The sequence below is a fragment of the Prinia subflava genome, chromosome 1 (genome assembly GCF_021018805.1).
Source record: "Prinia subflava isolate CZ2003 ecotype Zambia chromosome 1, Cam_Psub_1.2, whole genome shotgun sequence".
NCBI classification, from domain to species: Eukaryota; Metazoa; Chordata; class Aves; order Passeriformes; family Cisticolidae; genus Prinia; species Prinia subflava.
In genome coordinates this window covers 21429697-21445607 of record NC_086247.1, presented here as the reverse complement: position 1 = coordinate 21445607, position 15911 = coordinate 21429697, and the positions used below count along the sequence as shown (strand labels likewise).

The following is a 15911-nucleotide window of genomic DNA, read 5'->3' as shown; positions in this document are numbered from 1 at the left end:
CAAGGTGTGGCCTCACCAGTGCCCAGTACAGGGGGACAGTCCCTGCCCTGGTCCTGCTGGCCACACCATTGCTGATGCAGGCCAGGATCCACTTGTCTTCTTGGCCACCTGGGCACATGCTGGCTCATGTTAAGGTCCCTTCTTCTGCCTTTCCTCTTCCTCCTACCCAAACCATTTTGTGATTCTATTAAGAGCCGTGGGAGAAAACCACCTTGAAGGATGCCCTGGGTGATACTGCTGGGCCGAGGGACTCAGGCCTTTATATAGAAGGTTTGCCAGGAATTATTGCCCAAGCCTAGAAAGAAATGAAGCCACTTGTAATCCTTTCTAGATGTCTCTTAGACAGTTTTTGTACCTTTCTTGGAGATGAGGAACATGTGCTTTGCCCATGATTTCCACATAACCACCACCTGCACGTGGAATTGTGGTTTGTATTCCTGGGGAGTCTCTGTGGGATTCACACTGAATGCTATAAATTCCTGGCTTGAAAAAACAAGCCCCTCCTGTGCAGTGAGGTATTCATTCAAGCCTTTTGCTTCCTTGCCAAAGCCAGCAGATCCTGACATCAAATGAGAGGGATGGACCTTTAAAACTGAAGAGGAGTTGCTTTTCCTATGATGGAATTAAGAAGAAATAAGTGTCAGTAAAAAATTTCAGAGGGAAATCGTACAGCTGTGGCTACAAGCTGGAAGAATGTTCCTTGCTACAGCAGTTTGAATAGATGCAATTTGGACAACATTTTCTCAAACTGAAGAAAAGTTTCTTACAATAGTTGTGACCAATATGAAGAATCTTTGTCTAAGAGTTTTTCCCATGTGGATTAACACAAAAACCCCAAGTGTTAATGATGTCATGCAGAAAGAACAGCAAGATATATCACCAAGGGCAAATCGTGCCTGACAAATTTGGTGGCCTCCTATAACAGGGTCACAACACTGGTGGATGAGGGTGAGCAGCTGACGTCATCTGCTTGGACTTGTGCAAAGCATTTGACACTGCATGACATCCCTGGTCTCTAAACTAGAGAGGTGTGGATTTGATGGGTGAACCACTTGGTGAAGGAGGAACTAAGGAATTGGCTGGATGATTGCACTCAAAGAGTTGTGGTCAAGAGCTCCAGTTCCAGTGTAGACCACTGACAAGTGGTGTTCCTCAGGGGTCAGTCTTGGGACCAGCATTGTTTAATGTCTTTGTTGGTGGCACGGACAGTGGGATCAAGTGCACTGTCCACTCCAAGCTGTGTGGTGTGGTCAGCACACTGGAGGGAAGGGATGCCACCAAGAGAGACCTGGACAGGCTTGAGAGGTGGGGCTGTGCAAACCTCATGAAGTTCAGCAAGGCCAAGTGCCAGATCCTGCACCTGGGCTGAGGTGCAGGATTCTGATCTGGATCCCTGCACCTGGGCAAACACAAGTACAGGCTGGGCAGGGAATAAGAAGGGACACTTGTAGGTGTTGATGGACAAGAAGCTCCCCATGAGGCAGCAATGTGTGCTCACAGCCCAGAAAACCAACCACATCCTGGGCTGCATCAAAAGCAGAATGGCCAGCAGGTCGAGGGAGATGATTTTGCCCTTCTGCTCTGCTCTGGTGAGACCCCCATCTGGAGTGCTCTGGAGTACTGCATCCAGCTCTGGAGCCCCAGACAAGAAAGACTGGAATGGACCTGTTGGAGTGAGCCCAGAGGAGACCCAAATGATTAGAGGGCTGGAACAGCTCCTTGTCTCCATTGGAGAGAAGTTGGGGTGGTTCAGCCTAGAGAAGAGAAGAGTCTGAGAAGACATCAGTGCCTAAAGAGGGCTTACAAGAAATCTGGAGAGGGAGTTTTTACATGGGACATGTAGTGACAGGATGGGATAATGGCTTTAAACTGAAAGATGGCAGTTTAGATTAGATATAATAAGGAAATTCTTTACTGAACTTGCCCTCATGAAAAAGACAACATAAGTAATTGGAATAAAAGCATGGCAGGTTTCAGGGCTACTGTCATCACAGATAAGATATGAGTAATTTTTCTGTAAACATCAGCCTTGTGGAGGCAGAATATTTTGGTGGATGGAACTAGGTCTGTAAATAAAAAAATCTTGATTGTGGTTTTCAATAGCTTCCTTCGTGGCTAGCCAGGTCATTAAATTCTTTTCTGTGTGGCCAGTTTCCCCATGTGCCTGAGATACTGCTGGCTAGGCATCTTTGTGTTATAGTTAAGAAGTTAAATGAAGTGCTAATTGTTATCATCCTTTGATGTCATTACTGTGGCATATACAGCCAACTCCTTATTGTTGTGTGTGAAGGGCAGTTCAGGACTGTACAAATACGAGATAAAAAAAGGATAGAGAATACATTACAGCAAGAGCCGTGGAAGGAGAGCAGATACAAACAGCTCCGTTGGGTCAGTGCACAGAGGGGCTTCCAGTCACGCCAGTTTCTGAATGGATTATAGAGCTAAGTGTGGTTTGGACTGAGTGGACCCTGCGCATCCAAATGCAGGAAAGTAAATAAACCTTCTGAAAACAAGAAGGCGTATACAGAGATACAGAGACAACAGCAGTTGTGTCCTTCCCAGTCCACCCCCTCCCTGGGGTTTCTGACACCTACTCCAGTTGTCTTTGGGACACAAATGTTAGGATTGTTTACCCAAAAGGTGTCACAGCTATCGAAGTAGAATCTTCAACCCTTTTTTTCTTCCTCTCCAAAATACTGTAGTATTAGCCAGCAACAGTTTACACTTCTCCATTGTGTCCTTGAAAGGGATCGTCTTTTGAAGAGTGAAAGAAGGCTTTAATGCTAAATCATTTCTTGCTTGTGCTCCACTGGAATTGAAAGTAACATTTACTTCTGACTTTACTGGGAGAAAATTTAGTCAGTGAATCCTTGTCTTTTCCACAAAGAGTACCAGCTGTGACACTCAGGACTGCACTTTCCGTGGTGTGGACTGACGCCATCTAGGAACAGGACTGTGACAATCAAGGGATTTTGCATATGTTGCAAGAAGTCTTTAGATAGTGATAGTGATTGGATCAAATTAGAATCAAAAATCTACTGGAAAAAGACCACATGGGACATCAGCAATCCCCTGAGCCAGATGCAGTCCTTAATAGTTTAATATAAAATCTACCTATCACAAAAGAAACGTAAGGTAAACAATGCTATGTGCCACATATGAAAATGCATACATTTGGGCCCATCCTCCCCTTTCTGTCCCAGAAATTAACTGATCAAATACTTTCTTGCCACATCTGTGTCTACATCAACCAGTGGTGCTGTGGAACAAAGATATGGTGGCACAACAAGTTTTTTAACAGAACTGGAATGGCAGTTGTACAAAAAATGAGGATGAATCAATGATTCCTAAATGGAAAAAGTCAGAATTAGTAGGGGGAAGAAAAATGTCTTTGTATTTCCAAAACAGCAGTATAAACAAAGGAGAAGAAAGAAAATTTTAAATCACAATAAATGGAGCAGACAGGGATTTCACAAGCCTTTGTTGATTTTATGCAAGTTTCTGAAATAGAAGAATGTCAAAAAAAGTGATTTCTTTAGTTTTATTCCACTTGTAAAGAGACAGATTTTGGTATATTGAATACACGTGAAATAGTGAAAGAATTATGCAAATGACCCTGTGTTTGGTACCATCATGAGTTACGGTGTTAAAAAAGGAGCTATTTCCCAAGTTCTCAACTTGCAGTCAAGACATGGCTAATGTCTGTATTCAGGCCCAAGAAGCAGAGAACACACCAGGTTTCAGAGCTTGGACATTAACATTCATGTGACAACTTGTTTTCTGGATTTTGGTTCTGCATTAATTGTCCCCTTCTGAAGTCCTCCAGGTTTGGGGGATCTATCTAAAAGAATACATTGTTTATTTTAGCACCAGGAGACCCTTAGTTAGATAAATTGGGCTTTTAAACAAATAGAACTCTATATGTGTCATTCTTACCTAGAAGTTTAACTTAGGCAAGTGTAACTTCATTATTCATTGCCATTATGTTCTACTTCATCTGATTTTTCAGAAAAAAGCAAAACCACACCCACAAGAAACACCTCCTTCCAGTCCCTGTTCCATGCTCAAAGCCCTTTAAATAATGCCAAGATTCTTCTGTCTTTTGTGGTTTTAAATATTACGTAGCTTGTCTGCAATGGAAATAAAGTCATCAAAGAAACATTTTTATACTGTTGCTTTATTTCTGTGTATTTGAGTAGAGGTGCCTTACCCTGAGAAAGTTTTCTCATTCCTCATCCTTGTTTTTCTAGGAACATATTGAACCACCTTTACAGACAAGTACTCCAATCTAAAATTTAACTAGTCCACACATAAAATTGTTACATGTAATTCAGCCTCCGCAGGCCTGTCTCAGCAAGTGACAGCCCCTGCAGCGTGGGGCACAAGTATTCTGAGTTTGTGTTCAGCTCCAGAAAGCATCCGTGGTTAGAACAGCACAGGAGCTCAGTTACTCCCATAAAAAATGAAAGCGGGGACCACAACATGAGGGCAAAAGACCAAGTTTTCACACTTTGGTTCCTGTGCTGTGACACGGTTTAGTTTCGCACAAGGCAAAATTCTCTAGTTGCAAACATTATCTGCCATACAGAAACGATTATACGGCTTGCATGGTGTGCCCAGCAATCCTGGTGAGTCCCTACATGCACCTGATACATTTGCCAGTGCTCCCCTCCTTGATTATGGATGTGTTACTCTAAGTCTGAGCAGAAGAGTCCAGGGGTACTGTGAAAAACGTGAGATGATTAATTCATGTTCTTATGGTAAATTGGAAAATTATAAAGCTGTATAAATTTATATCAGGTAAAAGTCTATGTTTTAGGAGGTTTCTGCAGCAGATGGTGGAACTGACCACCCTGAAAATCAGGCGTCTCCATTCAGAAGGGAACAAAAGACTTTGCAGCCTTCTCAAGTATTGGGAGGGGACCTGTTGAGATGAGCCGGTATCAGCAACTCACACCTCGGGAGCCACCTTCACAGACCATCAAGCAATATCACCCATATCTCAAACATTCATCAACTATAAGGATCCGTAGAAACTGAATATTAACACATGGACTTGGGAGGGGAGCTCTTTTCAATCCGACCAGAGACGAATTTGGGGTTGAACAGCTAACCAAGAAACAAAGGGAAATATGGGGAAATATTGCCAGAGGCAGAATAAAGAGTATAAAAACCAAGCCTTGAACATGGCAAATTCGTGTACCCAGCTAGAGACCAGACGGCCAGGGTCTGTGTCTAAGGGTCACCCTTGGCTCCTTTTTCCCGGGAGAAACTCTGTCAAGTAGGTATTGCTGTTTGTGTGGGGGTTTTTTATTGTTTAAAATTCTGTGATTTTGTGATTTGAATTTTTAATAGATCAAATTATTGAATTTGGAAATAAATTGTCCTGGTATTTATAACAGGTACCCTTCAGGAGTTCAAAGCCATTGAAACAAGGAGTGTTTTTCATACATTAATAGAGTGTAGGTCAGACCCTTTGTTTGTTTCTGTTTATCCCAGATGTGACCAGTGAACATCAGACCTCCAGGAAAGCAGGAGGTGGCCAACTGCTGCTGTTGACACAGCTATAATTTTCCTCAAGGAATTAATTCTCACAGAAAATGGCAGACCAACTTCCCTGTGGGTGTAAAACAGTGGCTGTAAAGTGGGAAAGCTGCCTTCAAATAGAAGATCAGCCTCACTCTGCACAAGGCATTACATTTGCACCTCCCTTGGTTAGGGTCAAGGTACATGCTTGGGCGGCTCTTGGCTCAGCGGGCTCCTCTTGGAGGAGCGAGCTGCACAGAGAGGAGAAGGGGCCTCGCTCAGGTTGGGGCCAGCAGCCTGCAAGGGTGACATCTAAAAATTTGCAGCAGCAGGATTTAACCTAGGGATATCTCTGCTCTTTATTCAATTTTCCTAGTACAATACAGAGCTCATTCTGACTGAAAAAGATTGGCCCAAGTTATATATAAAGATCGTTTTGCAATTGGTTCCTGTGGCAATTTTTAGACTTTTTACTCAGATTTCCGAACATCTCATTTTAGTCTTAATTTACACTGAGGTGATGACATGATAAGTGTTATGAGATGTTGGCAAGTATTCATTTCTTTGCCTGAAATTAAAGCCTAGAAGGAGTGAAGGGTGTCTCAGATTTATTGTTACTTGTATCATCATAGTGCAGTTACATCAATCAAATTGTGTCCGTTAATGAAAAGAGAGTTCATGAACACAATTAAAAACCAAAAGTAAAATAAGAACTACACCAGAGATGATGTATTTCTTGATGACTTTATGACCTGGTGAATTAAATGTGAACCTGAAAACCTGAAAATGTATTCATTGTTTCCAATTACATTACCTGGTCTAGTCAAATATTATTCCTAGAGAAATGCCATTGCTTTCATTTATTTTGTTATTGGAAGACTCTACTATCTTAGGATTGTTATCTTTTGCAAAGGCTTCATAATTTCAATTTGATATTTGATGGTATTGAAAGTATAATAAATTTTCTTTATAATCATAACCTTGGGATCATTTTAAGTCCCCAGAGTCAGGTTGTTTCTGACTACAAAATCCCCAGACAAGCTAAAATCCATCTCAGATTATCGTCCCAGGTTTGAAAGGTGAGGCACAGTCAGATGTGAGGCTTCTAGAAAGTAGTCAAATCATCTGTTCATGTTTTTTAACTTGTTATTGGCATAAACTTTAAAAAATATCTATACTTAAACCAGCCTGTTTTAACTTTACTATTTTGTTTGAAATAACCTAATTAGGAAATTATGGTTCTCAGTTTTCTATTACATTGAAACTTTTGAGCTTCATGATTAGCAAAACTGGCAATAGATAACAGTATAAGCAACCTTAAATATATTTTGGTTAAATGAATTCAGGATACACTCTCCTGAAACAAATTTGGCCATGTTCAATACGACATTACATGTAAACGTCTGGAAAAATTGCAACGTTTTTCCAAGCAGGAGGCATGAGATTACTATAATCCATAGCCCCCCCCCCACTGTATTAATTAGCGTGGCTCACTAACTAGGGACATAATATTTGTAAATGAAACTCTAGAAGGTCATCAGTAAGGAACAGGATGTTGAAGCCAAATGGAAAACATGAACCAATAAAAAGGCTGAACTAGCTAGAAGTGCAAGCTCAGCCTTTGAAGTTAGTTCAAGTACTGCATGCTTTAATTTTGGTGTAATCTTATGATGGAGGTACAAACAAGAACTCAGAAACAGATTTTGTAACATTTGGCCCAATTGTAGATGAATCAGTTTGTTGATGGTTACCAACAATTGCACAGCCAGAGAAGCTGTGGTCTTTGTTAAATTAGATTGAATAATTGGCTTCAGTGGGAGTTTCGGGTGCAGAGCAAATGAAGTGTCACGGCCCTTGACTCTCATAAGATTCCTTAGCAGAGGCTAAGCTTTTGCCTTCAGAACAACCTGAATGTGGATTCAGAGAACGAGTCCCTCAAGGGTTCCTCTACTCACTCCCCTGCCCCAGTATGGGTCTGAACATTCTTAGTCATTCCTGGCAGACATGCATACCTTATCTGTTTATAGAGCCCCTCTGATGACAATAAGGATACCAAAAGCTCTCGGGGCAGTTTGTTTCCAATGCTTAACTGTTGTCTCAGAATAGTCTTTGATTAGTACTATGTTACCTTGGCAAGCCCAACTAAACCTATGTATTTCTGTGTTTTGATTTTGTTTTGGTTTGTTATTTTTTAATATACTTTCATGAGGAATTCCAGTGACAAAGCTGTGCTTTTCTGGTGTTTCACTCAAAAAACAAAATTCACTGGTTTTGTCCTTTGGACAGCTTTCTGAAAGCCTACTATTGCCAGGTGCTGAGCATCTCTGGAGACATAAAATAAGAGACCAAGTTTCAATACATTCAGCAAAATTACAGGATCAGGCAGCCAGGAATTAAGATGATCTTGAACTGGAAAGTCATAACTGGAAAATTAACATAATCATACCCTCTCCTTTTTTAGATCAAGCATTCACTTCATTAGCTTGAAAATAGTAAATAATTTATTGTAGTCTTTAGTGAATAGCCCAACACATGCTGTTAATTACTTTCTCATTTGGGAAAAAAAACACAGCAAAAGTTAATTTCTTTCCTGCATATGCTTTCTAGAAGAAAAAGAACTCCCCAAAAATGCATTTACTCCTCTTCTCAGCAGCCATGCAGACCTCTGGAAGGAGCCATATTCCTCAACAAAGCAAGTGTAATGGCTGTGTTTCTCAAATGTAAGCGAGTATGGACACAAACATTGTAATGAAACAAAGACTTTCATGTCAAGGAAATAATACAGAGGAAAATGGTTGAAATATTGTATTAAAAAAATAATTCCATACACCAAACTTAAACCCTATGTGATTATGGCAGTAAAACAGTTTTCCAAAGAAGGTTATTTTATGCATTTGTTGGATTGTGTTTATATATGTGCATGTATACATGCCTGTAAATGCATATGCACATGCAAACTGTAAGCGTGTAAATTATTCTAGAGATGTGACAGATTCCATTCCCAAAGCACCATTTTCAGGGATGAGTGGTATCAAAGCAAATCAGAGTCTGGGTTTTACAAACCCCATGCTGGGTTGGGTCTTGCGGCTGGCATGAAATCCATTGAGTTGCCTAGGGATGAGAAGTACTGAGAATGCTATAAGCTTGGTGATTGCATTTACTGAGCTATAGTCACCATGGCCTATAGTAGTGAATAATTCCAAGGAAATCTCTGTGTTTACTGACTTAGTCAGATGATCAGAATATTGCATAAGCTATTGTGTGCCTGTGCATTCCTTGAGTGTGATGCTGTGGTCTTTCTCTTGCTTGCCGTGTCATTTGTTTCATTTAACCGTCTCATTAATGGCAAAATTGCTTTGCTTTGTTCAAAAATCCTATTCTGAGAAGCAAGTATTACTTTCTTCTTTAACTTCTTGCCAACAAAACATTTTCAAATGCATGTGGTACAGAGGAGTCATACAAGATTTTTTGAGAGCAAAAGGAAATACCAAAAATTAAAAGCACAAATCCACTTACTACATTCCCATTTTTCCTTTGACATGAAATCTTAACGTGAGAAATGCACACAGTTCATCAGCATACTCTGAGCAAATACATAATTAACATGTGGAATAAGCAAAGCTGTTGTCAACACTTCCACAAATGTTACCACAAAACTAAAATATTTTAATTAGTAGAGAAATAGAGGAAAATCCAAGTAAATACAGCCTGTACTTGACATAAGAATTAGCTTGACTCTATAAGTATTAAAAATAAGAGAATCTCATCTCTACCTTAACTACCTTTACCATACTAGGACAGCTTAGTGGGTCCTGCATAATTCAAATCTGCTCCAGTGGTCTGATAAATAATTACTTGGCAGAGGAGTCTCCACTGTGGCCATTGTGCAAATGCTTTAGTAAATCATTGGTAGAAATAAAAATGTGTCAGTTCAATAGCAGGTAGGTAGAAAGTGTAGACTTTGGTGTCTCATAATAATCCAATTTACTGGACTGACAGAACCTTTTTTGAAGGCTACGTTATAAGAGGAGAAAAGAAAACTATATTGCAGTACCATGTGGCTTCTGATTTGGGAATTACAATTTAGCCTATTAGACACAGACCTGTTCCAAAAGTGCGCATTCAGACAATCATGCATGAAGGAGTTAGAAACACAGATGTGAATTATAACTCTCTGAAATCCTGGCAATGCTCAAATTTAGGTGGATTTGAACTGTAAGTACAGATCCAGATCTAAAATTTTTGTCCAAACCTGGCTTTCCCTAACATTTTTACAGCAACTACTGAATGTATTAAAACCAACAATGTTCTATACGCTTAAAAAAAATCAGTTAACCCCATCTTAGCTGTATTTAGACATGATTCACAATGACTGGCTAAAAATGTTTCTATAAAAAGGTAGTAATGAAAATCACCAGTTGAATGTAATGGGACAGTTCTAAATATATCAAATTCAAGCCAGGTTGCTGCAGCTCCACTGGCCACATACAGCTTCACAGTGATCAGTTTGACCCAGTATTTAACACTAGAAACATAAATAATTTAAGGATTTTCTTTTCCAAGTTTGGGGCAGAACTTTGAAACATCTGTTCTCTCTTCAGTCCTTTTTACACACATGCTAAAGTCAACATTTTTGACTAGAACAATGGTGTTGGTCAGGCCATTTCACAATCATACAAGAGGTAGAGGATGGAAAATGTGCCTGTAATACTGTATTGGGCTAAAGGCACAGAAGAAGCAGTGAATGAGCACCTGCCATTTTTCAGTGCTCTCAACTGAGCAGGAAACTGAGGGTCCCAAATCGATGTGAAAATCCAGTTCATTGATGCTTTTATCTGCAGATTTCGTTCCTGCAGGTTTCTCTTTTTTAAGTCAAACCTGTTTGCAAAGTGAATCACAATGATTCTTTTCATGTAAATGATGCAGAAGGTGTGGCACAAATCAGTCTGGCCTTGGCCAACTCATCTGTATAGTAAGAGAAACTGGGTCTACTCCACCAGGTCTATTTCTGCATCTGCAAAACTTTTCCCCATTGCTGATCTCAATATCTGATGACTAAAAACTACATTTTCACACCTTGAAGGAGTCAGATGAACCCACAGTTCATGGTCTAAGACAGTTCCCCATTAACAGGACTTTAAGAAACAGCCACTAAAAAGGAATGATGAGGACTACTGAGACAATGGAAGAGCAGCATTGCACAGACTCAAAGGAAAAAGCATTTTGCCCTTTTTAAATGGTCTGGTCATGGCTACTACCACTCTTGTAAACTGACAGAAATGTGCACCTTAGTAACATAATGCAGCACTATGTAGGAATTCATCTCATGGTCTGATATTTTGTGTCATGCAGCAGCAGAAGATAAATCAAAGCAAAAGGTATAAAGCTCTTTCTGAAGCACATAATCACAGCTTGTGTTGATATCAAAAGTATTTGAATGAGTAATTTCAGGACTGCACTCTCAAAAATTATAAATTGCTTTAATAAACATGTCAGGTCTGATGGGAAAAAAGTGAAATACACAGTAATAGCATCTTAATGTAAATATTTATTAATTGAAATTATATTTTAAAAAATACCAAATAATTCTTTTACTATTATAGTCTGTTAATTGAGAGTAAACATCAAAAGTAAGTCTGAATGAGTATGATTGTATAGTGTATTTTAACACCACTGGGGCATAAATCTATCCAGAAGTTATCTACGTTTGCAAATTTCTGAAAAAGAGAATTGGTTTTGTCATCTGTAACAGCAAACTTCCCAGAGAACTGTTGTTCTCCTGTAGAGGCTTCTGCATGTCCTTAGTATAAGTACTTAAAATAAACAAGGAATAGATTTTAATTGTCTGAAGGGAGAGGTGATAGGGTTGTTAAGAAAAAATTTTCTAGCTCTTCAAAGCTGCTGAGATCACATAGGTGGTAAATCAACATTAGAGAGCATAGATCTCAAGAGCAAGACAAAAAGACAATAGAAGTACAAGTATTCAGAAGTTATATAGAATCACCATTCAGAGTAATAATATTTAGTCAGTTCTCAGACTTTCTGCTGGAACTGGTCCCTCAGGATGAGACTTAAGACTATTCCATTTCTGGTGTATCACCAAATAGCAATTCTAGGGTATCTGCCATTGCATTAAATTAGATCCAGTAACCCAGAAATTTAAGGGTCCCTGTCTTCATGTATTCTCTGCTCACTTGCCCAATATTTCTTTAAAACTGACACATAAAATAATAAAAATGAAAATAGTGATATGACACGTAGTTCTAGCGTTACTAATACGCGTGATCCTTCTCAGTTGCGTACTGAAGACATTTGGCACTAAAACAGTGCACGTGTGTGTACATATGTTTCAGCCAGCACGGAGACAGAACAGCAAACTCGACTGAGAGCAAACCTCAGTTTGCAGCACTTTGGGTGAATAGGGCCAGTTTGAAAAATCTATTCACTGATTAAGTACATGAAGTATTTCTTTTTAAGTTTCATAAACATGTATGGTATTAATGATCATAACTGTCTGGGACAGTAGTTTTTTGCATTTGGTAAATTTGCTGATAAGTTTTTGTTAACTATTTGGCATGGCTGGAAAATTCACAAGGCATTTTATCATTTGTAACAAATATCTGGGTAATATTTTTAATTTTTTAAGTAATCCAAGTGTTAATCATGTCAAAACTGCAAGGATAAGATGAGCAATGTCTACACGTTGTTTAACTGCCTCAGAATTCCATGAAGGCAAGAATACAGCAATACATAAACAGCCTGCCATGCTCCAGCATTTGGTTGCGTGCACTGTACTGACCACAGCAGTAGAAGGTGGCCTCCCATGTGCTTTTTAGGGTGACATACATCATTGCATTTATGGCACTTCATGATTCTTCTCTGCCTTTCACATTAATGAGCGGTAGGCCACACAGTACCACATGTGCTTTGCTCACTACAAGATGCTGCGTTCCAACCTCCTCAGATGTTTTGAACATTAAAGTTTACTGCATTTGTGAAATTTGGGAAAGTATTTGGTGTTTTACTCCCTTGTAGCTTCCACCAAAACCAGATTGTTCAGGTAATTCAAACACAGAACGAGTGCAGAGAAGCATGAAGCAAACTCTGAACCAGGGACAAAGCAGGAACGGAACCAATGATCTCCCTTGCTCCCTATGTGAGAATATATGAGCAGGGTAATTACATCCATAAAAGAAAGTGTACTTCTCTGCCAGCCTGTCTGAAGCAACTCCCAATGGAAATCCCTTACAACTCTTGGTCACTCTTGTGCCAAGAGTGAAAAAGACTATTATTTGTCCTTAGCTGCCACTCCACACTGAGGAGGAACCACTCTTGGATGGTCCTTAGCAGCATGATCGTCGAGCTCCAACTGAAGAACTTGTAGTCCTGACAAAGGAGACAGGGCTACAAGGCTCGTGCTCCTTGTCCAAGGGGTTGGGACGAGCAGTAGGAGACAGTCCCATCCCTAACTCAGGAGTAATCCTCAGGAGCTGAGCTCACTGGAGCTTGCTGATCAGCCTTTCTTTTACATGCGTTACACACATGTGGGGAAGAATGGAGCCAACAGCTTTGTGGCTGGGGACTGGTTTTTAAAGTGGTCTGAAGAATGTGGAGAGGTCTAATATAATCCTGTCTCTTGCCTAGTAGTTAATTCTTCCCCTGCCTCCTCGTAATTTCTCAAGTAATCCTTCGTCCTCAGTCCCCACATCAACTGTGCCCAAAGTCTTTTTAAAGCTTTTTAGAAGTAGGGACAGCTACACAAGAGCTATGAGCTCCTGCAGCCTTCTAGTGAGTAATGCTTTGGGATTAGGGATATTGTGTAGAAGGTCCCAATCCCATCTGTGTCCTGATAGATTTTAAGCCTTTCTTATGGATCAAAGCTCAGAAATGAGACAGAAGGTGAACTCTGGAACAGGAATCAGACTGAACTGGGAGGAAACAACAAGAGCATTTGGCTTTCTAATAACTCAGAGACCTCATGAGTTATCCTTGATGAACAGAAGTTGTGTGGATTGCATAGTGAGAGTACAGTGTGCCAAAACACCCTGCTTCAGAGCTGTCAGAACAAAGCAGTGTATTACTTATTCATTGGATCAGGCACTGAAGAACTGCATTTGATTATAAGATGTTTAAGATGGAGACTATCTAGTAGCTTGTGCCATGCATACTTCAGTGGAATCTTACTGTGATTTTAGCCTCAAGGTATATTATTAAATTATTAACACAATCAGGTTGATATGGAACACATTGGAAGATGTTTATTTTCAATCCTTGATCCCATGGTTCTTAAGAAAATTCCAAGTCATTATCTTTGCTCTAGAACTGTAAGAACAAACCTTGCATGCACAATACATTTGTGTCTCCAGGCCACCTCCATTGAATGTCTCTGCATTCCCTTCCTCAGAGAGATTTTAGTGTACCTGAAAAGGTAACAAAATGTCATTGCTGTGTTCAGCTAGTTGAAATAATCAGAACGGGTCTTCAATAAAAGCATCAACTCAAATTGGGGAAATCAATTTATTGAAAATTAGAATAAATCATTACTGATTCAGGTAGTGGGGGAGAGAGAGAAAGAAAATAAGAACATTTAGACACTTAGAGAAAACACTTTTCCTCCACGTTTCCCCAGTTCAAGTTCACTCCAAGTACCTCTCCTCCCCTCCTTGTTACCACCACTGGTTGAACTCTGTCCCTCTGGTAAGGCACTGGGAAGCCCCTTCTTCCTTCTCACTATTTCCCTCTGCTGCAGCATCGATCCTCCACAGGCTGCAGGGAATATCTGCTCCACCATGGAGCACCTCCTGCTCCTCCTCAACGTCCTCCTTAACCTCTCCCTCTTACAGCTCCTCCTCTGCCCTTGGTGTTCCCTCTGTTGTTTATCACTCTTTTTATTTCTTCCTCCACTCCCTGGCTTTCCTTGCTCTTTCTGAAATGTATTTCCCCAAGGTGCCCCCATCTTGGCTGAGGGATCAGCCATGTCCCGGCATGGATCCATTGGAGGCAACAGGGACTGGCTGTGCCCAGCACATGGCAGCCCTGGCCTCTCTCACAGGCCTCCTGCTCCAGCCTTGCCATTCAACCCCAACAGACAAGGAGTGCGCTGCTCTGTTACAAAGTGGAGGGAAGATGCCCCATCAAGAGCATTCATGGTCAAGTGTAGCTATCTCACCCTACCAGCTGAGTGGTCAGATCACTGTAGGACAGGGGCATGCAAATTTCCAGTGTCATTGGAGAGTGGGCTGCAACTGAAGCTGGTGGGAGCGACCTCTCCAATCCCACAGGACCTCAACTTGCTCATCGTGTTAGCCTGTCCCACAGCCTGGTGCCTGGCAGGAATGCAGTTCTCCGGTCTGGAAGAGCCAGGGTGGGCCGGAGATGGCTGGGCTGGGCTGCAGCCAGGGTGCAGCAAGGGATGCAGGTGCCTTGAGGGCCCTGTGGTCACTGGGCCCAGCTGGAGGTTCCTCAGGCACAGAGCAGGAGCAGAGCCCTGTGCAGGACTCCCCGCAGTGGTCCTGCTCCACGGGGAGCAGAACAGTGGAGCAGAGGGCAAAGGTGTGTGGAATACAGTCACACCTGCGAGGCACATGAGGCCCCAGGAGGCTGGATTACTCTAACTGCACCTGTAGAACATGGTAAGAGGGCAGAAAGAGAGTGGGAGGGAAGACCAAGAATGCTGTAGTTTTCTCTGAAGTCATTTTCAGAAAAGGCTGCCATAGGAAGATTATGTTCAGGCACTTGGAATTTTAGGAGGACTAGTGAGGGCAGGACACCAAGTTGTCTAAAATAGCAGTGCTAAGTACAGAATTAGAAGAGGAAGGAGGAGCAGAGAAGGAAGGCAGTAATATTTCAAGTTCTATTAATTTTTTTAAAGTCCACCTAATTTCAACAAAAGCTTAAAAAAACAAACAAAAAATCCTCTAGAGGATTCTTCCTTCTAGGAATTCAAGCTTTGAAGCAAAATCTGGTTTTCTGTCTTTATCAGGTTTTTTGCTGTGCTATTTCTTTCTCTCAATCTAATATTTAACTGGCTTTGGCAGAAGTGATCTTTTGCTAGTTCTGTGTCAGGTTCTTGACCGTAACTTTGTAGGGCCTGAGATTTCTCCAGTCATCTCAGTTCCTATTTAAAATATCTTAACTGGAGAGCTTAGATAGCCTAATTTTAGAGACTGCCATTTCACAACAAAATTCCATCTGGTCAGCATTAGATGCACTAACCATGGCTGGCATGAAAAATTAGCTTGTTTTCATATGGAGGCTGTACAGCTTCAGTTAAACATGATTTGGAGGGGGATAACTTGCTACTTATGAGCATCAGCACTGGAAGCAGGAAAACTAGCTTTTGAGAATCCACATTTCAAAGTACACTTGTTGGCAGTCTGGTACTC

The 15911-nt window shown here is 40.9% G+C and overlaps 1 protein-coding gene across 6 annotated transcripts in view; it reads right to left on the bottom strand.

Moving 5' to 3' along the window:
- Positions 1 to 395: 395 nt before the first annotated feature.
- Positions 396 to 15911, bottom strand: part of RGS22 (regulator of G protein signaling 22) — a 71158-nt gene continuing 55642 nt past the window's right edge. For 5 of the 6 annotated variants that reach the window (XM_063390237.1, XM_063390228.1, XM_063390194.1 and 2 more), the window contains one exon: positions 13759 to 13946. The gene's annotated coding sequence lies outside the window, so the exon portion shown is untranslated. Of the gene's footprint in view, positions 613 to 13758; positions 13947 to 15911 lie in introns of those variants that run through there. The other variant, XR_010079304.1, reaches the window with a different exon arrangement.